Raw genomic sequence first — 25,752 nt, 5'->3', positions numbered from 1 at the left:
TCTTTTTGTGGGTGTATTATTTATTTATTTGTTTGTTTGTTTGTTTGTTTATCTATCTACTAGATTTATATCCCAACCTTCTTGCCAGTAGGAGCCTAGCGTGGCAAATATGAATTATCATATGGTATGTGTGATAATTCCTGTGTCCTGACTGGCTGGATTACCATCACGAAAAGAGAATGAGGGGCTCCTGCAAAGGTGCTAGATCTAAGTGCTTGAGGCCCTTAGCAAAAAGGCTTTATCCTGCCCACAACATTTTTTCTGCCTGGGGATAGGTGGAAGGGAACTTCCTGGCCATAACAATAGCTTTGGATTCAGATTGGCTGAGCGGTGTGGAGATATGATTGGCCAGAGAACAGGAGATTAACAGAAATGTCTTCAAGAGTCTCCCTTTAAAGGTGAAATGGAAGAATATGAGTGGGTGGGAGATGAGGAAGAGCATAGCTCTGAGATTTTTTCTGGACGGGGGAGATACAATTTATGTGCAGAAAGTAACCTACTATATAAAGGTAAAAACTGCATTCACTGTTCTGTCCCCCTCTTCCTCTGTCCCTGCCCACTGCTGTCACACAGCCCCCAGAAGGTTGCCCAAAAGGGAATGTGGCCCTTGGACTAGAAGAGGTTTCCCAAACTTGATTAACACTTAATGGACAACAAACCAGGCCAACACAAAGCACAAGCCAGGATTCCAGAATTTAATAGGGGAGTTAGTACACAGCTAGGAAGATACAATCACAATCCAAATGCCGAAGGGGAAATAAGAGAACCAACTAGTCCAACAGAAAGCCAAGTCTCCTTCACTAGAATTTTTCAAAAAATATTCAAGAGAAGAATCTTCAGTTTCATGTAGGAGGCAGGAAGGAGGCTCAAGGTATCCAGCTAAGTGAGATAAGCCCAAGAAGTCAACCAGCAGGATTTTAAATATATATCTATATATCTGATTATGTCAATCTCAATATTTCGGGTGTTGAGATGGCAACCACCAAGAAGGATTTTGTTTCCGGGTGCTGGACTGGCATGCTAATATTTACATCCAGAGCCGCGTTAGCAATTTCTAATGTGTTCAGCGCTTGTACTGCTGGGAAGAGGACCATGACTGGCCACAGCAGCAGGGGGAGCGCCCACAGCGGGAACAGCAGGTAACCCTGCGGCAGCAGCAGGGGGAGCAGCCACAGCGGGAACAGCAGGTGGTCCTGCGGCAGCAGCAGGGGGAGCAGCCACAGCGGGAACAGCAGGTGGACCTGCGGCAGCAGCAGGGGGAGCAGCCACAGCGGGAGCAGCGGTGGCTTCCACAACAGGACATTTTGATGCAGTGAAGCTGAAGGAAGCAAATCATTAGTTATTGTAATCGAACCACCCAATATTTACATCCATGCATTGTTCAAAATGCCCTACAACTCCATACCAAATTGCATAAAAATGTATTAGTCAGGATAAAATGTGTACAGAAATGGGCAGGTTGGGATAAAATAGATACTTACACATATTTTGTAATGAAATTACTATTTAAATACATTTTAGCATTTATTTTTAAAGTGAGCATCGCACCCCCAGTGCAGAACACCATTTGTAGAGCTGAGTGTGGCCCCAGCTCTCTGGATATTTGGAGCTGTCCGCATTTCACAGGACTGCCCGTAATCCTGGGTAATCCCATGAGAGCTCCAGAAGGGGTGGGGGGAAACAATAAAAAATTGCTGTGTGAATGTGGAGAACTGAATTTGAGAATGGAAAAAATGAGAAACAGAGAGAACAAATCCATCCCTAACCATTGGTCATGCTGGTTTCTTGTGTTGTGGAGGCTTTGCAGATGATCATTCCACAAACTGAGATGCTGGATTAGATGACCTTTTGGTGTTTTATATGCTCTGTATAAAGCAGTGATGGGGAGCCTGTGGCCCTGCAGAAGTTGCTAGATTACAACTCCATCACTATCTCTGACCACTCAGCAAGTTGGCTGAGGCTGATGGGAAGTGTGTCCAGCCACATCTGGAGAGCCACAGGTTCCTCATTTCAGCCCTGTGTACCAATTAGAGATATCCGGTATTAGGAAAACATTCAGAACAAAAATATTTGAGTATTCCCATAACATCGGAAGAACATTTGGGAAGGGATTTGGTTCTAAATATGTGGCTCCAAATTCCAGCAGAAAGCATCTCTGGTTCGGTAAAGGACCACATCTCAGTGATAGAGCATCTGCTTGGCATGCAGGAGGCCCAAGGGTCCATCCCCAGCATCTCCAGGTAGGGCTGGGAGTGACCCCCATCTCCAACCCTGCAGAGCCACTGCTGGTCAATGTAGACAAGATGGAGGTAGATCGACCAATGGTCTGGCTTGGTTCAAAGCAGCCTCTGATGCCCCTGCTTAAATCAGCCCATTATTCAGAACCATGAGGACTGGGGTCTTCCTTGGTATCTAGGGGAATTACACTATCTCAGAGGAAGAGCAGCTGCTTTGCACTGGGAAGGTCACAGGTACAATCCGTGTTAGAGCTGGGAGAGACCCCTGAGTCTATGATCCTGGACAGCTGCTGCCAGTCAGTGATGACAATACTGAGGCAGACACCAAGTGGTCTGAATCAGTTGAAGGCCATTTCCTATGTTGCTATGTTTTAAAAGGAATAAAGCACTATCAAGCCACAGAAAGGAGAACCTGAGGGATCTCGTTCTGCAAGTAGTTCCAGTGCTTCCAGCCACTAACTGCAGTGGCAGGACTGGGTTTCTGGAAGAGCTCTCGTGCTACCTAAATTCCCATTTCCCAGCAGTTCCATGTAACTTACCTTGTGCAGCAGTCAGAACTTGTGCGCTCGGTGGAGATGCAAGTCAATGAGTGAAGAGCTCAGAGACACAGGGCCTTTTTATAGAGCTCCAAGCAGCCTCCCCTGGGAAATGAGGAACCACAAATGAACGGACACATTCTTCGTTGCCTGCCAAAGCACATGTCTTTGTGCTGCCCCATCCATCTCTCCATCCCATGTCTCTTGCCTTTATTCATACTGGGAGGGAATTTCCTAAGGTATGTAATTAGAGGCATTTGATGCTTATCATACCATGATTGTGACAGCACACACATATCCCGGATGGCACTTGGAAAGGATGGTGTTATGAATATGATCATCACAGAGAATGGAGCTGACCTTCTCACTGGGATCCATGTGGCTGAACATAGCAATAGTTGCTCAACAGCACATGATTCCTTTTTAGTTGGTTGTTCCATCTCAGATAGGGTCATTCTTTTTAATCTAATGCTTGTAATTAGCAATTAGTAGCATTTGTATATGGCAATAGGAATGAGTTCAATAGATGAGATTAACACCTCAAAAGTCTCAAGGTACCTTTTCTACCTGCGTTTTGTGGTTTCCGTCCTCCTATCAGATACCAGAACTTCATGTTCCTCGAGCATAAATAGGTTTATGAAGGTGTTTTTGTGTTCAGTGTATCATCTGAGGGCTGTGTAATCTCAGCTGTCACCTAAAGGAACATGTGACCTGATCTCTGTGTTTTCCCTCTGTATCAGAATGGAGGGCAAGTCGAATGTTGGCTCAGGAAGCCACTGTAAAGTTTGATAGTCAACACTATGTTTACACAGCAAACACATAGGATTGTATCCAGCTAAGTTCTCCTTAGAGTAGACCAATTGAAATTCATACTCCAGGGTTATGAGGCCAACCCTTTGGTGATGTTGCCACCACATTACCCCAATTCTATCTGCGGGTCATATTGGTCACATAGTCAGCACATAATCCACAACCTACAGTAGAGTGATGTGGCCAATACCTGGAGCCTTCTGGTCAACTAGTATCCTGGAATGACACATGGCTCTGACTGGCATCGCAGAGTGTGGTGAAGCACTCATTTACTGAGAAGTTCAAAAATAAAGACTTGTATCTAGCGAGGGAGTCTGTCAAAATTGCCTACAAATATGTAGGTTTATCAATGAGAAATTTGTACTAAAACGCTTCACAATTTTCATGAGGGTTTTTAAAATATATATAAAAACTTGCAAGTTTCTGCACAAAAGTAGCGAACCAAATTTAATGTTGGAAAAATGAGAAAGTGAGAGACCTGAAAGTTACAGATCTTTCCCTCTCTAGCCCCTATCCACAGAGGTTCTCAGAGAAGGCCCTGGTTATAGAACACTTTCCAAGGTGAAAGGAGGGTTAACCCTTTCTCTCCTCTCCTTTCAGAGACAGGCTAAAACCGTTTTGAGAGAGCAAACCTCTTGCCCACCTTCTTTCTCTCTGAACGTGCTCTGGATGTGGGATGAATAAGCCACCTGCCACATACTATCATCCATCTTTGCAGAGAAACACCTTCCTCACATTTCCAGAAGTAGGACATCTCCATACTGTACAACAAAGACTGAGCATAGCACAAACGTTTGTGGGTCAGAGCAGGCAGTGGGCAGACTTCACTCATGACAGATTTATTTATTCATTATTGCATTTCAATCCCACTTTTATCCAAGGAACTCAAGGTGACACACAACATGGGACTTCCCCTCCTGAATTTATCTTCACAACAACCCTGTAGGGTAGGTCAGGCTGAGAGTAGGGATGGAAAGATCTCGGTTCTCTCAGTTTCTCATTTTCGCAATCTTGAATTCAGTTCTCCATATTTCTGCAACAATTTGCATTTTTTTAAAAAAATCCTCATGAAAATTCTCCAGCTTTTTGATGCAAATTTCTGCTAAGAAAAACATTTTGTGTAGAGAGTTCTGACTAATTTACACAGTTTTGCAAGGCATTTGTCATCATCTAACACATTTTTGCCTGTCATATGTTCATTTTTATGCACACTTTCCCCTAATATATGCATTTTGGTAAACATCGGTTGGTTGGCAAACTGCGTTGCAAAATTTGAATGTGTGAATTTTGAAGGATGGCTGTGTTTTGGTTCTCAATCTTTTTCAGAAAGTGCTTGAAATGCAAACAGAATCAAAATTATCGCCCATCCCTAGCTGAGAGACAGTGACTAGCCCAAGGTCACTCAGTGAGCTTCATGGCCAAGTGGAGATCTGAATCCTGCTCTCCCAGGTCCCAGTCCAACATTCAAACCACTACACCCCACTGGATCTCAAAGATCTACTATCTCTGTATGTGTATGTATGCAATTTTATTTTAGTAGAACCTTAAGATAAAAAATGGGAGGATCTGTTAATTTTGGTTCTGTCATGTCCCCAATCTTATATTTGGATCTCTATCTTTCTGAACTGAGGAGAATGTTGAGGGCCACATAAAGAGGCCTTGAGGACTGCAATTGTTCCCAGGGTCTAAGGTGGTCCACCCTGGCTACAACCAGTTCCCTGAAAGTCACACTGAGACTTGAAATGGAAATGGACTGCCTTCGATCCCGACTTATGGCGACCCTATGAATAGGGTTTTCATGGTAAGCAGTATTCAGAGGGGGTTCACCATTACCTTCCTCTGATGCAGGGAGGTGACTGGCCCAAGGTCACCCAGTGAGGTTCATGGCTGTGTGGGGATTCCAGATCATAGTCCAACACCGTAACCACTACACCACACTGGCTGAGGGTCGTTATATAATGATACTCCTACTCAAAGCAGACCCACTGAAATTAATGGTTACCCTTTCTCCTGGTCTTAGTTGCAAACAACTCTAACTTCTAGATTAGGAATCAAAGGACCTTTTAGATTAGCAATCAAAGCTAATTTTTGAACTGCAGCAGACATGTGAAAGGTCCTTTTAAAAGTATGGTTTATAATAGCCACATATTTCAGTAAGGAGATACCTAATATTGCCGTTTCCAGAACATGATTTCTCTATCCCCTGCTCCCGTGATTATCCTGCTGCATTGTTCATTCCTTCCACTTCGCATAGGACTGCTCACATAACAGTTTCACCGCTTTCATGGACAATGAATCCATTGGGCGAGTCACTTCCTCAAATCTCTGTGCGCTCAACTGAGCCATTCTTACAGCACAGTAGGAAAGAATGGACAACATCTCCAAGCACAAGCCAGGCACATGGACTCCTCACTTTCTGCTAGTCTTTGTTGTAAACTACTTTAAGATTTTTAACAGCAAAAATGTTTAAAATAGACTGGGGACACTCAAATTTGTTCACCTAGTTTTCTCTACCTCACTGGGATGCTGCGAAGACAAAATGAGGAATCATGTACACCATCATGAGATCATTAGAGCCATAAATCATCCTAAAACCAGGGGAAGCACCAAGAGTATAAACCTGGATGCATCAGCACTGTCTCTAAGTGCATGATCTTAAATGGCCACAAGTAATGTTTCCTTGAATGGGGAAAAATCACAGATCTTTGGTAAGGACATAAGAAGAACTTGCTGGATCAGACCCATGGCCCACCTAGCCCAGCATCCTGTCCTCACTTTAGCAAGCCAGATGCCTCTTAGAAGCATCCAAGCAGTGAGCATTGCTATAACCCTCCCCTCCTGAGGTTTCCAGCACCTGCTCTTCAGAAGCATTCCACCTCCAACAGTGGACAACACAGCCATCAGAGTTAGCAACCACTGATAGCTTTATCCTCCATGAATTTGTTTAATCCTTTTTTGAATAAGAATGTAAGAAGCTGCCTTGTACCGAGTCAAACCACTGGTCCATCTAGCTCAGTATGGTTGACTGCGATGGGCAGCTGCTCTCCAGGGTTTCAGTATGGAGACATTCACTGGGGTATTGAGCATTGCCAGGGATTGAACATGGGACCATCGGCATGCAGAGCAACTGCTCTGCCGGTGAGCTATGGCCTTTTCCCCCCAAGGAAAGAGATTTATGAAGCACAGAATGAACCAACAACACAAGGCACAGCCATGATTCCAGAATTTAATTGGGAAAGTTAATACAGAACTAGGAAGAGACAATCACATCCCAAACACCACAGGGAAAATAGGAGCACAATAAATGCCATGCACAAACCAAGACTCCATTACTAGGATATTCAAGTGCGATGGAAGAGAAGAATCTCCAATGTCATGAAGGAGGCAGGAAGAAGTGGCATCTAACTCAGCCACATCAGCGCAAGAATGCAATCAGTGGGTGTTTAAATATATGTGTGTGCATTGACATTAATCTTGATATTCCGGGTGTTGAGGTGGCAACGAGCAGGAAGGATTTTGTTTCCAGGTGCTGCACCGGCATGCTGTTATTTACATCCAGAGACTCATTAGCAATTTCTAACATGCTCAGCACTTGAACTGATAGCAAGAGGAGCATGACTGGTCACAGCAGCAGGGGGAGCACCCACAGGGGGAGCACCCACAGGGGGAGCACCCACAGGGGGAGCACCCACAGGGGGAGCAGCAATGAACGATGGAGCAGCAGCAGCAGGAACATTAGATCCCCCTGCGGCAGGAGCAGGGACAGCAGCCACAGCGGGTACAGCAGGTAACCCTGCGGCAGCAGCAGGGGGAACGGCCACACTTGGAACAGCAGGTAACCCTGTCACAGCAGCAGGGGAAACGGCCACACGTGGGACACCAACCACTCTTCTGGCAGCGACAGGGGGAGCAGCCACACTTGGAACAGCAGGAAGACTGACATTCCCCATTGGCCATTTTGAGGTAGTGAAGCTGAAGGAAGCAAATTATTAGTTATTGTAATCGAACCACCCAATATTCACAACCATGCATTGTTCAAAATGCCCCACAACACCATACCAAACTGCATAAAAATGTGTATTTTAGGATACAGTGTATTCCAAAATGGGCAGATTGGGATAAAATAGATCGTTAAACGTATTGTTTGATGAAATTAATATTTAAACATATTTTCTTCTTCTTCTTTTAAAGCAAGCCTTGCACTCCAGTGCAGGATGCCATTTGTAGGGTTGAGTGTGGCTCCATCTCTCTGGATATTTGGAACTGTCTAGATTTCTCAGGACCACCCATGATCCTTGGTGATCCCATTAGAGCTCCAGAAGGGGGAGGGGGGAAATCACAAATTGCTGCATGAATGTGGAGAAGTGAATTTGAGAATGGAAAGATGAGAAACTGAGACAACCAAAATTCCATCCCTATTCCTAACCATTGGCCATGCTGGTTTCTTGTATTGTTGTACACTTTGCAGATGGCCACTTCAGGAACTGAAATGACGGATTAGATGAACATTTGTTCTGATCCCGCAGGAGGTCTTATATGCTCTGTATAGAGCAGTGATGGGGAGCCTGTGGCCCTCCAGAAGTTGCTAGATTACAACTCCATCATCACTGCGACCACTGAGCATGTTGGCTGAGGCTGATGGGAAGTGTGTCCAGCAACATCCGGAGGGCCACAGGCTCCCCATCCCAGACCTGTGTGCCAATTAGAGAATGTATTAGGAAAACATTTTTTGAGGGGGGAATTGAGTATTTCCATGACATCTGAAGGACATTTGGGAATGGATTTGGTTCTAAATTTATGGCCCAAGGTTCCATCCCCAGCATCTCCAGGTAGGGCTGGGAGTGACCCCTGTCTCCAACCCAGGAGAGCCGCTGCTAGTCAAAGTAGACATGACGAAGGTAGATCGACCAATGGTCTGGCTTTGTTCAAAGCAGCCTCTGATGCCCCTGCTTAAATCAGCACATTATTCAGAACCATGAGGACTGGGGTCTTCCTTGGTATCTAGGGGAATTACACTATCTCAGAAGAAGACCAACTGCTTTTCATGGGGAAGGTCACAGGTACAATCTGTGTTAGAGCTTGGAGAGACCCTTGAGTCTATGATCCTGGACAGCTGCTGCCAGTCAGTGGCGACAATACTGAGGCAGACAGCAAGTGGTCTGAATCAGTTCAAGGCAGCTTTGTATCATTCTACATTCTAAAAGGAATAAAACCCTATGAAGCCACAGAAAGGAGATCCTGAGGGATCTCGTTCTGCAAGTAGTTCCAGTCGTTCCAACCACTAACTGCAGTGGCAGGACTGGGTTTCTGGAAGAGCTCTCGTGCTACCTAAATTCCCATTTCCCAGAAGTTCCGTGTAACTTACCTTGTGCAGCAGTCAGAACTTGTGCGCTCGGTGGAGATGCAAGTCAATGAGTGAAGAGCTCAGAGACACAGGGCCTTTTTATAGAGCTCCAAGCACCCTCCCCTGGGAAACGAGGAACCACAAATGAACGGACACATTTTTCATTGCCTACCAAAGCACATGTCTATGTGCTGCACCATCCATCTCTCCATCCCATGTTTCTTGTCTTCATACATAGCTTCCAGTGGGAAACAATTTTCCTTAGATATTCAATTAGTGGCATTTGATGCTCATCACACTGCAATTCCTACATTACACATATCTCCCGGATGGCACTTGGAAAGGATGGTTTTATGAAAATGATCATCACAAAGAATGGAAGTGACCTTCTCATTGGGATCCTTGTGGCTGAACATCTCAATAGTTGCTCAACAGAACATGATTGCTGATTAGTTGGTTGTTCCACTTCAGATAGCGGTGATTCCTTTTAATCTAACTGTAATTAGCAATTAGCAGCATTTTAATATGGCAGTAGGAATGAGATCAATAGATGAGATCAACACCTCAGAAGGCCTCTTCTCCCATTTTGTGGTTTCCCTCCTCCTGTGTAATACCACGCTTACGCAGGTGTTTACATGTTTAGGGCATCATCTGAGGGTTGTGTTATGTCAGATGTCACCAAAATGAGAATGTGACCTACCTTTGCGATCCGGCACAACATCTTTGCATCTTCCCTCTGCATCCAAATGGAGGGTAAGTCAAATTATTATTATTATTATTATTATTATTAGATTTATATCCCACCCTTTCTCCCAGTAGGAACCCACACAACAAAGACGTGGGATTGTATCCAACTAAGTTCTCCTTAGAGTAGACACACTGAAATGAATGAAAAGCTCATTGTGTCCATTAATTTCATTGGGTCTACTCTGAGTAGGAGTCACCTTGGATACAAACGATAACTTGGACACTATTGTAGAGTAACATGGACAACTCTTTGGTTATGTGAGCAACACAACCAAGAACTTACTGCAGGTTTATGAGGCCAACCCTTTGGTGATGTTGCCAGAACCCTTCCCTGACGCTATTTTATTTATTTATTATTTGATTTATATCCCGCCTTTCCTCCCAGCAGGAGCCCTATTGTAGGGTCATATTGGTCACATGGTCAGCACAGAATCCAGAACCTACAGTAGGTTGATGTGGCCAATACCTAGAGCCAGCTGGTCAGATCCAGCTTCAGAATGAGACCTGGATTTGAGTGGGATAACAGAGTGGGATGGAGCAGCTCATTCACTGAGAAGTTCAAAAGTGAAGACTTGTAGCTAGCAAGAGAGAGAAACAGGGAGGAAATGACAAGGAGACCAGGAAGCAGCGGTGGCTGGTGGCTCCATGCCAATGGGGCAGTGGAATCTGCTCTGGGTTTGAGTCCCTGAAAGTTTGGCCTATAACCTCAAGCAGATTCCGCCATCCCACTGACATGGAGCCATCATCCAGCACTGCTAAGAAAGAGAAATGTATGGCAGTAGTGGTGTAACGGTCTCTGCAGGCCAGCCAAGGGATGGGTGGTGGCGAATCTATCCCAGTTATCACCAATGGTAGTGGAGAGAGGGGTCTTAGGGTGCCATGATTCAGGAACAGCTGGGTAAGACCAGCCATGCCTGGAGTGGCTGCAACATAGGGGCAGAGTGGTGGTAAGGAGATGCAGACAAGAGCCTGGCTGAGATGACACACCACAGAAGACAACTGGGAGCGAAGGTGAGGTGGCCAAGAAAGGGTTTGCTGGCTCAATGGTGATGTGTAGAGAGGGCTCCCAAGTTTTTATGAACTTAGCGCACATGCTAACTCTCACTGTACCCACTGGCTCAGGTCAAAAGGCTTTATAGTCCAGGAAGTCCAGGAAGTATGACGTACTATAGCACTGTTCTTACATCTGCTAGGTACAGGTTCATAGTCTGGGAGTACTGGATCCTAGATTGTCACTCCAGTGGCTTCTGTGGCTAGGAGGGCTTATTCACAGCTTAGGCTGATTCACCAGCTACGACTGCCCCTGGACCAGAATAGCCTGGCTTCAATTGTCCATGCTCAGGGGACTTCCTCTATAGACTGCGGTAACACACTGTATGTGGGGCTGCCTGTCCTGCCCGACTCAAAGAACTCAGACTCACACACAATTGTAGTGTTTCTTTGATTGTCGTCAGAGAAAGTTTCACTTCAGTGCGCTCCACGAAGCTACCTACACCTTACTCAGAATTCAGCATCCCTCTCTAGTTAACTAGGTACAACTTGGTGGCATTAAGTCGTTGACTCAGCAAGTAACCCTTCCCCCTCACCCACCTTAAGTAGGGCTGGGTGGGCTTCCTGCTTGCGTGTATCCCGAGTCACTGTTGGAGGAGTGTGTGTAAGAGCATGAATGTTGGGTTTGTTGAATGTTTTGCTGCCCACCTCCTGCACTGGGGTGAAGGTGGGCCCTCGGTTTCTGTCCTGTTCTCTCCCGCTAGGGGGGGAGAGCTCTCCGGCAGCGGCATGGGTGCTGGCAGAGACACCTCGCCAGGCGTAGGGGTGAGTGGCTGCTCTGGTGGCCTCTCCAGGGAGGGTTTCTGGTGCTGCTGAAGGTGACCCATCAACATCCAGGGCAGTGGCAGCTTCAACATCAGTCCCTTTGCTGGGTCCTTCTTTGAGTGGAATGTCCCAGTCCAAGTGTTCCTTCCCCCCCCACATTTCCAGAAGCAGGGTATCTCCATGCTGTACAACCAAAGCTTGATCAGTCTTGTAGCATCTTGAAGACCGACTGAGCATAGCACTAATGTTTCTGGGTCATAGCAGGCAGTGGGTAGCCTTCCAGCATGACAAATTTATTTATTTGTTAGTTCAATTCTATCTCACCTTTCAGACAATGAATGCAAGGTGACATACAAACATGGTTCTTCTCCATATTTTATCCCTACAACAACCCTGTGAGGTAGGCTGGGATGAAAGTAGAAAAGATCAGGAAATGGAAAGATCTGTCAATTTCGGTTCTCTCAGTTTCTCAGTTTTCCGATCTCAAATTCAGTTATCCACATTTCTACAGCAATTTGCAATTATTTAAAGAAATCCTCAGAATTCTACAGTGGTTTAGTGCATAGTTCTCCTAACAAAAACATTTTTTGTAGGGAGTTCTGACTAATGTGCTCATTTTTGTGAGCTATTTTTCATCATATAATACATTTCTGAAGGTCATATATTCATCTGTATGGGCTCCTACTGAGAAAAAGGGCAGGATAAACAATTTGTATGCACAATCTCCCCTAATACATGCATTTTTGTAAACATTGGTTGGTTGGCAAACTGCACTGCAAAATTAAGATAAGTGCGAATTTTGAAGGATGGCCGTCTTTCGGTTCTCATATTATTTCGGAAGGTGCTTGAAACGCAGACTGAATCAAAATTATCACCCATCCTTGGCTGAGAGACAGTGAATGGCCCAATGTCACTCAGTGAGCTTCATCTGTGAAGGTTACTTTTTTTAGTAGAACCTGCAGATTAAGAATGGAAGGATCTGTTAATTTTGATTCTCTTCTTAAATTTGGTTCTGGTATTTTGAAACAGAGGAGAATCTTGAGGGTCACACAGGAAGGCCTTGAGGACTGCAATTGTACACTCGCATCTAAGGTCGTCCACGCTGGCTACATACAATTCTCTAACAGGAGCATTGAGGCTATATATACATATATTGTATATTGATATATATCAAACTATCTATATGGCTAAAACCTTTAAAATAGACTAGGGACACCCAAATCCATTCCCCTTGTTTTCTCTACCTCACTGGGATGCTGTGAAGACAAAATTAGGGAACATGTACACCATCATGATATTATTAGAGATATAAATCATCCTAAAACCAAGGGAGACACCTCGGAGGGAGGCACCAAGAGTTTGAACCTGGTTGCATCTGTACTGTCTCTAAGGGCATGATTTGAAATAGCCACAAGTCACCTTTCCTTGAATGTGGAAAACTCACTGATCTTTGGTAAGAACATAAGACGAACCTGCTGAATTAGACCCATGGCCCACAGTAGCTAGCCAGATGCCTCTTAGAAGAACGCAAGTGGTGAGCATTGCTGTAACTCCACCTCCTGAGGTTTCAGCAACTGCTATTCAGAAGCATACTGCCTCCAACACCGAAGGGACAACACAGCCATCAGAATTAGTAGCCACTGATATCTTTATCCTCCATGAATTAGTCTAATCCTTTTTTGAATAAGAATGTAAGAAGCTGCCTTGTACCGAGTCAAACCACTGGTCCATCTAGCTCAGTATGGTTGACTGTGATGGGCAGCTGCTCTCCAGGGTTTCAGTATGGAGACATTCACTTGCGTATTGAACATTGCCAGGGTTTGAACATGGGACCTTCTGTATGCAAAGCAAATGCTCTGCCAGTGAGCTATGGCCTTTTCCCCCAAGGAAAGCGATACAAGACCCACAGAATGAACCAACAATACAAGGCACGGCTATGATTCCAGAATTTAATTGGGAGAGTTAATACAGAACTAGGAAGAGACAATCACATCCTAAACACTGAAGGGAAAATAGGAGCACCATAAATGCCACGAAAAAGCCAAGACTCCTTCACTGGGATTTTCAGGTAGGGTGGAAGAGAAGAATCTTCAATTTCATGAAGGAGGCAGGAAGAAGTGGCATCTAAGTCAGCAATATCAGCACAATAAATATGTGTGTGTGTGTTGACATTAATCTCAATATTCCGGGTGTTGAGGTGGCAACCAGCCTGAAGGATTTTGTTTCCGGGTACTGGACTAGCATACTGTTATTTGCATCCAGATCCTCATTAGCAATTTCTAATGTGTTCAGCGCTTGTACTGCTGGGAAGAGGAGCATGACTGGGAACAGTAGGTGACCCTGCGGCAGCAGCAGGGGGAGCAGCCACAGCGGGAACAGCAGGTGGTCCTGCGGCAGCAGCAGGGGGAGCAGCCACAGCGGGAACAGCAGGTGGTCCTGCGGCAGCAGCAGGGGGAGCAGCCACAGCGGGAACAGCAGGTGGTCCTGCGGCAGCAGCAGGGGGAGCAGCCACAGCGGGAACAGCAGGTGGTCCTGCGGCAGCAGCAGGGGGAGCAGCCACAGCGGGAACAGCAGGCCCTCCTGTGGCAGCAGCAGGGCGAGCAGCCACACCGGGAGCAGCGGTGGCTTCCGCAACAGGACATTTTGATGTAGTGAAGCTGAAGGAAGCAAATCATTAGTTATTGTAATTGAACCACACAATATTCACATCCATGCATTGTTCAAAATGCTCCACAACACCATACCAAATTGCATAAAAATGTATATGTCAGGGTAAAATGTGTTCTGAAATGGGCAGATCGGGATAAAATAGATACTTAAACATATTTTGTGATGAGATTAATATTTAAATACATCTTAGTAATTTTTTTAAAGTGAGCCTTGCACCCCCAGCGCAGAAAGCTATTTGTAGGCCTGAGTGTGGCCTCAGCTCTCTAGACATCTGGATTTCTCAGGACCAGCCATAATCCAGGGTGCCCCCATGAGAGCTCCAGAACGGGGTGGGGGAAAATCACCAATTGCTGCGTGAATGTGGAGAACTGAATTTGAGAATGGAAAAAAGAGAAACTGAGACAACCAAAATTCCATTCCAATTCCTAACCATTGGTCATGCTGGTTTCTTGTGTCGTTGTAGTGTTTGCAGACAGTCATTCCTCAAACTGAGATGCTGGATTAGATAAACTTTTGGTCTGATCCCACAGGAGACCTTTTATGTTCTATATAAAGCAGCAATGGGGAGCCTGTGGCCTTATACATTTTGCAAGATTACAACTCTCATCATCATCCCTGACCACACAGCATGTTGGCTGAGGCTGATGGGAAGTGGCACTGAGCAACATCCGGAGAGCCACAGGTTCCCCATGTCAGCCCTGAGTGCCAATTAGACATATCTGGTATTGTTGTTATGTGCTTTCAAGTCAACTACGACCTATGGAGACCCTATTAATCAGAGATCTCCAACAGCATCTGTCGTGAACCACCCTGTTCAGATCTTGTAAATTCATGTCTGTGGCTTCCTTTATAGGATCAATCCATCTCTTGTTTGGCCTTCCTCTTTTTCTATTCCCTTCTAGGATGCACACCTTAATGTGGTGAGGGGGTTTGAGAGTGTTGAAGAAGCTGAGAGCAATGCTGTCAGGAGCCTAGACCAAGAGGCTAGACTCCTAGCAGGGACACCCAAGGCGGAATGGTCAAAGCTGAGACACCAGACTAAGATGCATCCAAACTCAGAGGAAGGCAATGGTAAGCCATCTCTGAATACCTCTTATCACAAAAACCCTATGAACAGAATATCCAAATCTGGTGTTAGGAAAACATAAAGAAAAAATATTTGAGTATTCTCGTAACATCGGAAGAACATTTGGGGAGGGATTTGGTTGTAAATCCAGTGTGGTATAGTGGTTAAGGTGTTGGACTATGACCTGGGAGACCAGGGTTTGAATCCCCATATAGCCATGAAGCTCACTGGGTGACCTTGGGCCAGTCAGTGCCTCTCAGCCTCATGAAAACCCTATTTAGAGGGTTGCCATAAGTCGGAATCGACTTGAAGGCAGTACATTTACATTTTACATTTTGGTTGTAAATATAGGGCTGCAAATTCCTTGGATGCCCGTGCTTAAATCAGCCCATTATTCAGAACCGTGAGGACTGGGATCTTACTTTCTATTTAGTGCTATGTCCATATCTCAGAGGTAGAGCAGCTACTTTGCATTGGGGAGGTCACAGGTACAATCCCTGTTAGAGCTGGGAGAGACCCCTGAGTCTATGATCCTGGACAGCTGCTGCGAGAGAGTGTCAACAATACTGAGGCAGACACCAAGTGGTCTGAATCAGTTCAAGGCAGCTTTGTATGTTCCTAAAAGGAGTAAAACACTATCAAGCCATAAAAAAGGAGAACCTGACGGATCTCGTTCTGCAAGTAGTTCCAGTATTTCCAACCACTTACTGCAGTGGCAGGACTGGGTTTCTGGAAGAGCTAAATTCCCATTTCCCAGCAGTTCCATTTAACTTACCTTGTGCAGCAGTCAGAACTTGTAAGCACGATGGAGATGCAAGTCAGTGAGTGAAGAGTTCAGAGAGACAGGGCCTTTTTATAGAGCTCCAAGCACCCTCCCCTGGGAAATGAGGAACCACAAATGAACAGACATATTCTTCATTGCCTGCCAAAGCACATGTCTATGTGCTGCCCCATCCATCTCTCCATCCCACGTCTCTTGCCTTTATTCACACTGGGAGGTGATTTCCTAAGGTATGTAATTAGTGGCATTTGATGCTCATCAGACTGTGATTGTGACACCACACACATATCCCGCATGGCACTTGGAAAGGATGGTTTTATGAATATGAACATCACAGAGAATGGAGCTGACCTTCTCACTGGGATCCATGTGGCTGAATATCAGCATAGTTGCTCAACATCACATGATTCCTTTTTAGTTGGTTGTTCCATCTCAGATAGCGGTCATTCCTTTTAATCTAATGCTTGTAATTAGCATGAGCAGCATTTGTACATGGCAATAGGAATGAGACCAATAGATGTGATCAACACCTCAAAAGCCTTAGGATATCTTTTCTACCTGCATTTTGTGGTTTCCCTCCTCCTATGTGATATCAGAACTTCATGCTCCTCCAGCATAGGTAGGCTTATGGAGGTGTTTTTGTGTTCGGTGCATCATCTGAGGGTTGTGTCATGTCAGCTGTCACCCAAAGGAGCATATGACCTGCCTCTGGAATTCAGCACAACATCTTTGCATTTTCCCTCTGCATCAGAATGGAGGGCAAGTCGAATGTTGGCTCAAGAAGCCACTGTAAAGTTTGATTGCCAAGACTATGCAACAAACATATAGGACTGAGTCCAGCTAAGTTCTGCTTAGACCAGACCAACTGAAATGAATGTAAAGTTCATCATATTCATTAATTTTGTTGGGTTTACCCTGAGTAGGAGTCTCCTTGGATACAAACTGTAACTTGGACACTATTGTAGGGTAACATGGACAATTCTTTGGTTACGTGGGCAACACATCCCAAAACCTCCTGTAGGTTTTTATGAGGCCAACCCTTTGGTGATGTTGCCAGCACATTACCCCAATGCTATTATAGGGTCATATTGGTCACACTTGGGACAGAGGGGGTTTACCATTGCCTTCCTCTGATGCAGGGAGACAGTGACTGGCCCAAGGTCACCCAGTGAGGTTCATGGCTGTGTGGGGATTCCAGATCATAGTCCAACACCGTAACCACTACACCACACTGGCTGAGGGTCGTTATATAATGATACTCCTTTTTTATAATAATTTTTTATTTTTCAAATTTTTATAAAAACAAATACAAATACAACAAAAACAATACAACAGAAAAAAAGAAAAAGAAAAAGAAAAACTTGACTTCCGATTTGTTACAGATCAGCTATAAGTATATAATATATATCAAACCTGTCTCCTAGAACATACGAAATTCACTTTTTACAAAGTCTATCTTAATTAATCGTCAAATCCCATTATCATCATTTCATTTTTTTCTTTCAACAAAAAGTCCAAAAGAGGCTTCCATTCCTTAAGAAATGTATCTGTCATTTTTTCTCTAATAAGACATGTCAATTTGTCCATCTCAACTAAGTCCATTAATTTCAATAGCCATTCTTCCATTGTTGGTATCGATTCCATTTTCCACTTTTGTGCATATAGTAATCTTGCTGCCGTGATCATATATAATATTATTCTTCCATATTTCTTTTCCTTTTGTTTATCCATAAAACCCAATAAAAAAAATTCTGGTTTTGGCTGAATATTTATCTTTAAGATTTTTTACATCATCCTACCTATCTGTGCCCAAAATAATTTTGCCTGTTTACACAACCACCACATATGATAAAAAGATCCTTCTTGTTGTTTACATTTCCAACATACATTAGAAACATTACTATACATTTTTGACAACTTTTCTGGAGTCATGTACCAACGATACATCATTTTATAAAAATTTTCTTTAAGATTATAGCATAATGTAAATTTCAAACCTTTTTTCCACATATTTTCCCATTGATCCATTTGTATATTATAACCAAAATTTTTTGCCCACTTAACCATACACTCTTTTACTTGTTCTTCTTCCATGTCCATTTTTAATAAAAATTTATACATTTTTACAATTATGCATTCATCATTTGTACACAAACCTATTTCAAAATCAGATTTCTTTATTTCAAACCCATACATTTTCTTGTCCATTTTAAATCTTTCTAACAATTGTAAATAGGCAAACCATTGTGAACTATATCCTTCCTTTATTAGTTGTTCTCTCTCTTTCATTATATATTCACCATGCGCATTTTCTAATAGTTCTTGGTAAGTTAACCATTTCTCATTTCCAGCCATTTCTCTTCTATAAAATGCTTCTTGACTTGAAACACATAGTGGTATTTTCGAAAAAAACCTTGTTTTGTATTTATTCTATATATTCAACAAAGGACGTCTTATAAAATGATTATTAAAATCCACATTAACTTTTACTTTATCATACCATAGATATCCATGCCATCCCCACTTCAGGTTGTGACCCTCCAAATCCAATAATCTTTTATTCCTCAATAGAATCCATTCCTTTATCCAGACTAAGCAACAAGCAGCAAAATAAAGTCTCAAATTTGGTAATCCCAGCCCTCCTCTTTCTTTGGCGTCTTGTAATAATTTAAATTTAACTCTTGGTTTTTTCCCCTGCCAAACAAATTTAGAAATATCTTTTTGCCATTGTTTGAAAGGTAGATCAGAGGATATGACAGGTATTGTTTGAAATAGAAACATCATTCTTGGCAATACATTCATTTTTATTACAGATATTCTACCCATTAATGACAACTGTAATTTATCCCATTTTAACAAATCTTTCTTAATCTCTGGCCATAGTTTTTCATAATTATTATGAAACAACTTTGAATTTTTATTTGTCATAATGATACCTAAATATTTCACCTTTTCTTCTATTTTAAAATCTATCTTCTCCATTAACTCTTTTTGATCTCTTAAAGATAAATTTTTCACCAGCATCTTCGTTTTTTGATTATTGATCTTAAATCCTGCTAATGGTCCAAATTCTTCTAATTTATCCATCAATACTTTGATTCCTTCCAAGGGATTTTCTAATACAATTATCAAGTCATCAGCAAATGCTCTCAATTTATATTCCTCTTTTTTTATCTTTATTCCTGAAATCCTTTTGTCTTGCCTTATGTCTCTAAGCAGCACTTCTAAAACCAGAATAAATAGAAGGGGGAACAATGGACATCCCTGTCTTGTACCCTTTTGTATTTCACATGAGTCCGTTAAATCCCCATTGACAATTATCTGTGCCTTCTGTGATGTATAAATCGATCTGATCCATTTTATAAAATTATCTCCAAAGTCCATTTGCTCTAGAACCTTAAACATAAATTTCCAATTCAAATTATCAAATGCTTTCTCAGCATCCAAGAAAATCAAAGCAGCTTGTATGTCATTTCGTTGTTCTAGATATTCCAACACATTCAAAACATTCCTGACGTTATCACGTGATTGTCTTTTAGGTAAAAACCCCGCTTGATCTTCCTGAATAAATTGTTGCAATATTATTTTCATTCTTTCAGCCAAAATCATTGTAAAAATTTTATAGTCATTATTCAGTAAAGATATTGGCCGATAATTTTTTGTTTTAGTTAAATCCTGCTCCTCTACACCACACTGGCTGAGGGTTGTTATATAATGATACTCCTACTCAAAGCAGACCCACTGAAATTAATGGTTACCCTTTCTCCTGGTCTTAGTTGCAAACAACTCTAACTTCTAGATTAGGAATCAAAGGACCTTTTAGATTAGCAATCAAAGCTAATTTTTGAACTGCAGCAGACATGTGAAAGGTCCTTTTAAAAGTATGGTTTATAATAGCCACATATTTCAGTAAGGAGATACCTAATATTGCCATTTCCAGAACATGATTTCTCTATCCTCTGCTCCCGTGATGCTGCTGCTGCATTGTTCATTCCTTCCACTTCGCATAGGACTGCTCACATAACAGTTTCACCGCTTTCATGGACAATGAATCCATTGGGCGAGTCACTTCCTCAAATCTCTGTGCGCTCAACTGAGCCATTCTTAAAGCACAGTAGGAAAGAATGGACAACATCTCCAAGCACAAGCCAGGCACATGGACTCCTCACTTTCTGCTAGTCTTTGTTGTAAACTACTTTAAGATTTTTAACAGCAAAAATGTTTAAAATAGACTGGGGACACTCAAATTTGTTCACCTAGTTTTTTCTACCTCACTGGGATGCTGTGAAGACAAAATGAGGAATCATGTACACCATCATGAGATCATTAGAGCCATAAATCATCCTAAAACCAGGTGAAGCACCAAGAGTATAAACCTGGATGCATCAGCACTGTCTCTAAGCGCATGATCTTAAATGGCCACAAGTAATGTTTCCTTGAATGGGGAAAAATCACAGATCTTTGGTAAGGACATAAGAAGAACTTGCTGGATCGCATCCTGTCCTCACTTTAGCAAGCCAGATGCCTCTTAGAAGCATCCAAGCAGTGAGCATTGCTATAACCCTCCCCTCCTGAGGTTTCCAGCAACTGCTCTTCAGAAGCATTCCACCTCCAACAGTGGACAACACAGCCATCAGAGTTAGCAACCACTGATAGCTTTATCCTCCATGAATTTGTTTAATCCTTTTTTGAATAAGAATGTAAGAAGCTGCCTTGTACCGAGTCAAACCACTGGTCCATCTAGCTCAGTATGGTTGACTGCGATGGGCAGCTGCTCTCCAGGGTTTCAGTATGGAGACATTCACTGGGGTATTGAGCATTGCCAGGGATTGAACATGGGATCATCGGCATGCAGAGCAACTGCTCTGCCGGTGAGCTGTGGACTTTTCCCCCAGGGAAAGAGATTTATGAAGCACAGAATGAACCAACAACACAAGGCACAGCCATGATTCCAGAATTTAATTGGGAAAGTTAATACAGAACTAGGAAGAGACAATCACATCCCAAACACCAAAGGGAAAATAGGAGCACCATAAATGCCATGAACAAACCAAGACTCCATTACTAGGATATTCAAGTGTGATGGAAGAGAAGAATCTCCAATGTCATGAAGGAGGCAGGAAGAAGTGGCATCTAACTCAGCCACATCAGCGCAAGAATGCAATCAGTGGGTGTTTAAATATATGTGTGTGCGTTGACATTAATCTTGATATTCCGGGTGTTGAGGTGGCAACGAGCAGGAAGGATTTTGTTTCCAGGTGCTGCACCGGCATGCTGTTATTTACATCCAGAGACTCATTAGCAATTTCTAACATGCTCAGCACTTGAACTGATAGCAAGAGGAGCATGACTGGTCACAGCAGCAGGGGGAGCACCCACAGGGGGAGCAGCAATGAACGATGCAGCAGCAGCAGCAGGGGGAGCAGCCGCACCAGGAACATTAGATCCCCCTGCGGCAGGAGCAGGGACAGCAGCCACAGCGGGCACAGCAGGTAACCCTGCGGCAGCAGCAGGGGGAACGGCCACACTTGGAACAGCAGGTAACCCTGTCACAGCAGCAGGGGAAACGGCCACACGTGGGACACCAACCACTCTTCTGGCAGCGACAGGGGGAGCAGCCACACTTGGAACAGCAGGAAGACTGACATTCCCCATTGGCCATTTTGAGGTAGTGAAGCTGAAGGAAGCAAATTATTAGTTATTGTAATCGAACCACCCAATATTCACAACCATGCATTGTTCAAAATGCCCCACAACACCATACCAAACTGCATAAAAATGTGTATTTTAGGATACAGTGTATTCCAAAATGGGCAGATTGGGATAAAATAGATCGTTAAATGTATTGTTTGATGAAATTAATATTTAAACATATTTTCCTTTTCTTCTTTTAAAGCAAGCCTTGCACTCCAGTGCAGGATGCCATTTGTAGGGTTGAGTGTGGCTCCATCTCTCTGGATATTTGGAACTGTCTGGATTTCTCAGGACCACCCATGATCCTTGGTGATCCCATTAAAGCTCCAGAAGGGGGTGGGGGGAAATCACAAATTGCTGCATGAATGTGGAGAAGTGAATTTGAGAATGGAAAAATGAGAAACTGAGACAACCAAAATACCATCCCTATTCCTAACCATTGGCCATGCTGGTTTCTTGTATTGTTGTACACTTTGCAGATGGCCACTTCAGGAACTGAAATGACGGATTAGATGAACATAAGACATCCCGCAGGAGGTCTTATATGCTCTGTATAGAGCAGTGATGGGGAGCCTGTGGCCCTCCAGAAGTTGCTAGATTACAACTCCATCATCACTGCGACCACTGAGCATGTTGGCTGAGGCTGATGGGAAGTGTGTCCAGCAACATCCGGAGGGCCACAGGCTCCCCATCCCAGACCTGTGTGCCAATTAGAGAATGTATTAGGAAAACATTTTTTGGGGGGGGAATTGAGTATTTCCATGACATCTGAAGGACATTTGGGAATGGATTTGGTTCTAAATTTATGGCCCAAGGTTCCATCCCCAGCATCTCCAGGTAGGGCTGGGAGTGACCCCTGTCTCCAACCCAGGAGAGCCGCTGCTAGTCAAAGTAGACATGACGAAGGTAGATCGACCAATGGTCTGGCTTTGTTCAAAGCAGCCTCTGATGCCCCTGCTTAAATCAGCCCATTATTCAGAACCATGAGGACTGGGGTCTTCCTTGGTATCTAGGGGAATTACACTATGAGATAGTGGGGAAGGTCACAGGTACAATCTGTGTTAGAGCTTGGAGAGACCCTTGAGTCTATGATCCTGGACAGCTGCTGCCAGTCAGTGGCGACAATACTGAGGCAGACAGCAAGTGGTCTGAATCAGTTCAAGGCAGCTTTGCATCATTCTACATTCTAAAAGGAATAAAACCCTATGAAGCCACAGAAAGGAGAACCTGAGGGATCTCGTTCTGCAAGTAGTTCCAGTAGTTCCAACCACTAACTGCAGTGGCAGGACTGGGTTTCTGGAAGAGCTCTCGTGCTACCTAAATTCCCATTTCCCAGCAGTTCCGTGTAACTTACCTTGTGCAGCAGTCAGAACTTGTGCGCTCGGTGGAGATGCAAGTCAATGAGTGAAGAGCTAAGAGACACAGGGCCTTTTTATAGAGCTCCAAGCACCCTCCCCTGGGAAACGAGGAACCACAAATGAACGGACACATTTTTCATTGCCTACCAAAGCACATGTCTATGTGCTGCACCATCCATCTCTCCATCCCATGTTTCTTGTCTTCATACATAGCTTCCAGTGGGAAACAATTTTCCTTAGATATTCAATTAGTGGCATTTGATGCTCATCACACTGCAATTCCTACATTACACATATCTCCCGGATGGCACTTGGAAAGGATGGTTTTATGAAAATGATCATCACAAAGAATGGAAATGACCTTCTCATTGGGATCCTTGTGGCTGAACATCTCAATAGTTGCTCAACAGAACATGATTGCTGATTAGTTGGTTGTTCCACTTCAGATAGCGGTGATTCCTTTTAATCTAACTGTAATTAGCAATTAGCAGCATTTTAATATGGCAGTAGGAATGAGATCAATAGATGAGATCAACACCTCAGAAGGCCTCTTCTCCCATTTTGTGGTTTCCCTCCTCCTGTGTAATACCACGCTTACGCAGGTGTTTACATGTTTAGGGCATCATCTGAGGGTTGTGTTATGTCAGATGTCACCAAAATGAGAATGTGACCTACCTTTGGGATCCGGCACAACATCTTTGCATCTTCCCTCTGCATCCGAATGGAGGGTAAGTCAAATTATTATTATTATTATTATTAGATTTATATCCCACCCTTTCTCCCAGTAGGAACCCACACAACAAAGACGTGGGATTGTATCCAACTAAGTTCTCCTTAGAGTAGACACACTGAAATGAATGAAAAGCTCATTGTGTCCATTAATTTCATTGGGTCTACTCTGAGTAGGAGTCACCTTGGATACAAACGATAACTTGGACACTATTGTAGAGTAACATGGACAACTCTTTGGTTATGTGAGCAACACAACCAAGAACTTACTGCAGGTTTATGAGGCCAACCCTTTGGTGATGTTGTCAGAACCCTTCCCTGACGCTATTTTATTTATTTATTATTTGATTTATATCCCGCCTTTCCTCCCAGCAGGAGCCCTATTGTAGGGTCATATTGGTCACATGGTCAGCACAGAATCCAGAACCTACAGTAGGTTGATGTGGCCAATACCTAGAGCCAGCTGGTCAGATCCAGCTTCAGAATGAGACCTGGATTTGAGTGGGATAACAGAGTGGGATGGAGCAGCTCATTCACTGAGAAGTTCAAAAGTGAAGACTTGTAGCTAGCAAGAGAGAGAAACAGGGAGGAAATGACAAGGAGACCAGGAAGCAGCGGTGGCTGGTGGCTCCATGCCAATGGGGCAGTGGAATCTACTCTGGGTTTGAGTCCCTGAAAGTTTGGCCTATAACCTCAAGCAGATTCCGCCATCCCACTGACATGGAGCCATCATCCAGCACTGCTAAGAAAGAGAAATGTATGGCAGTAGTGGTGTAACGGTCTCTGCAGGCCAGCCAAGGGATGGGTGGTGGCGAATCTATCCCAGTTATCAGCAATGGTAGTGGAGAGAGGGGTCTTAGGGTGCCATGATTCAGGAACAGCTGGGTAAGACCAGCCATGCCTGGAGTGGCTGCAACATAGGGGCAGAGTGGTGGTAAGGAGATGCAGACAAGAGCCTGGCTGAGATGACACACCACAGAAGAGAACTGGGAGCGAAGGTGAGGTGGCCAAGAAAGGGTTTGCTGGCTCAATGGTGATGTGTAGAGAGGGCTCCCAAGTTTTTATGAACTTAGCGCACATGCTAACTCTCACTGTACCCACTGGCTCAGGTCAAAAGGCTTTATAGTCAAGGAAGTCCAGGAAGTATGACGTACTATAGCACTGTTCTTACATCTGCTAGGTACAGGTTCATAGTCTGGGAGTACTGGATCCCAGATTGTCACTCCAGTGGCTTCTGTGGCTAGGAGGGCTTATTCACAGCTTAGGCTGATTCACCAGCTACGACTGCCCCTGGACCAGAATAGCCTGGCTTCAATTGTCCATGCTCAGGGGACTTCCTCTATAGACTGTGGTAACACACTGTATGTGGGGCTGCCTGTCCTGCCCGACTCAAAGAACTCAGACTCACACACAATTGTAGTGTTTCTTTGATTGTCGTCAGAGAAAGTTTCACTTCAGTGCGCTCCACGAAGCTACCTACACCTTACTCAGAATTCAGCATCCCTCTCTAGTTAACTAGGTACAACTTGGTGGCATTAAGTCGTTGACTCAGCAAGTAACCCTTCCCCCTCACCCACCTTAAGTAGGGCTGGGTGGGCTTCCTGCTTGCGTGTATCCCGAGTCACTGTTGGAGGAGTGTGTGTAAGAGCATGAATGTTGGGTTTGTTGAATGTTTTGCTGCTTACTTCCTGCACTGGGGTGAAGGTGGGCCCTCGGTTTCTGTCCTGTTCTCTCCCGCTAGGGGGGGAGAGCTCTCCGGCAGCGGCATGGGTGCTGGCAGAGACACCTCGCCAGGCGTAGGGGTGAGTGGCTGCTCTGGTGGCCTCTCCAGGGAGGGTTTCTGGTGCTGCTGAAGGTGACCCATCAACATCCAGGGCAGTGGCAGCTTCAACATCAGTCCCTTTGCTGGGTCCTTCTTTGAGTGGAATGTCCCAGTCCAAGTGTTCCTTCCCTCCCCACATTTCC

At 44.1% G+C, this 25,752-nt stretch overlaps 2 long non-coding RNA genes across 2 annotated transcripts; both read right to left on the bottom strand.

The window, feature by feature from the left end:
- Positions 1–681: 681 nt before the first annotated feature.
- Positions 682–2,968, bottom strand: LOC133374862 (uncharacterized). Its single transcript, XR_009760004.1, has 2 exons — positions 2,777–2,968; positions 682–1,318 (listed from the first exon to the last, which is right to left on the bottom strand). It is a non-coding gene; the product is annotated as an uncharacterized LOC133374862 (long non-coding RNA).
- Positions 2,969–6,795: 3,827 nt separating this feature from the next.
- On the bottom strand, positions 6,796–9,110 carry LOC133374825 (uncharacterized). The gene is made up of 2 exons (XR_009759998.1): positions 8,949–9,110; positions 6,796–7,555 (listed from the first exon to the last, which is right to left on the bottom strand). It is a non-coding gene; the product is annotated as an uncharacterized LOC133374825 (long non-coding RNA).
- Between the last annotated feature and the right edge of the window lie 16,642 nt (positions 9,111–25,752).

This window comes from Rhineura floridana, chromosome 22, assembly GCF_030035675.1.
Source record: "Rhineura floridana isolate rRhiFlo1 chromosome 22, rRhiFlo1.hap2, whole genome shotgun sequence".
NCBI classification, from domain to species: domain Eukaryota; kingdom Metazoa; phylum Chordata; class Lepidosauria; order Squamata; family Rhineuridae; genus Rhineura; species Rhineura floridana.
This window is presented reverse-complemented; position numbering and strand designations above follow the sequence as displayed.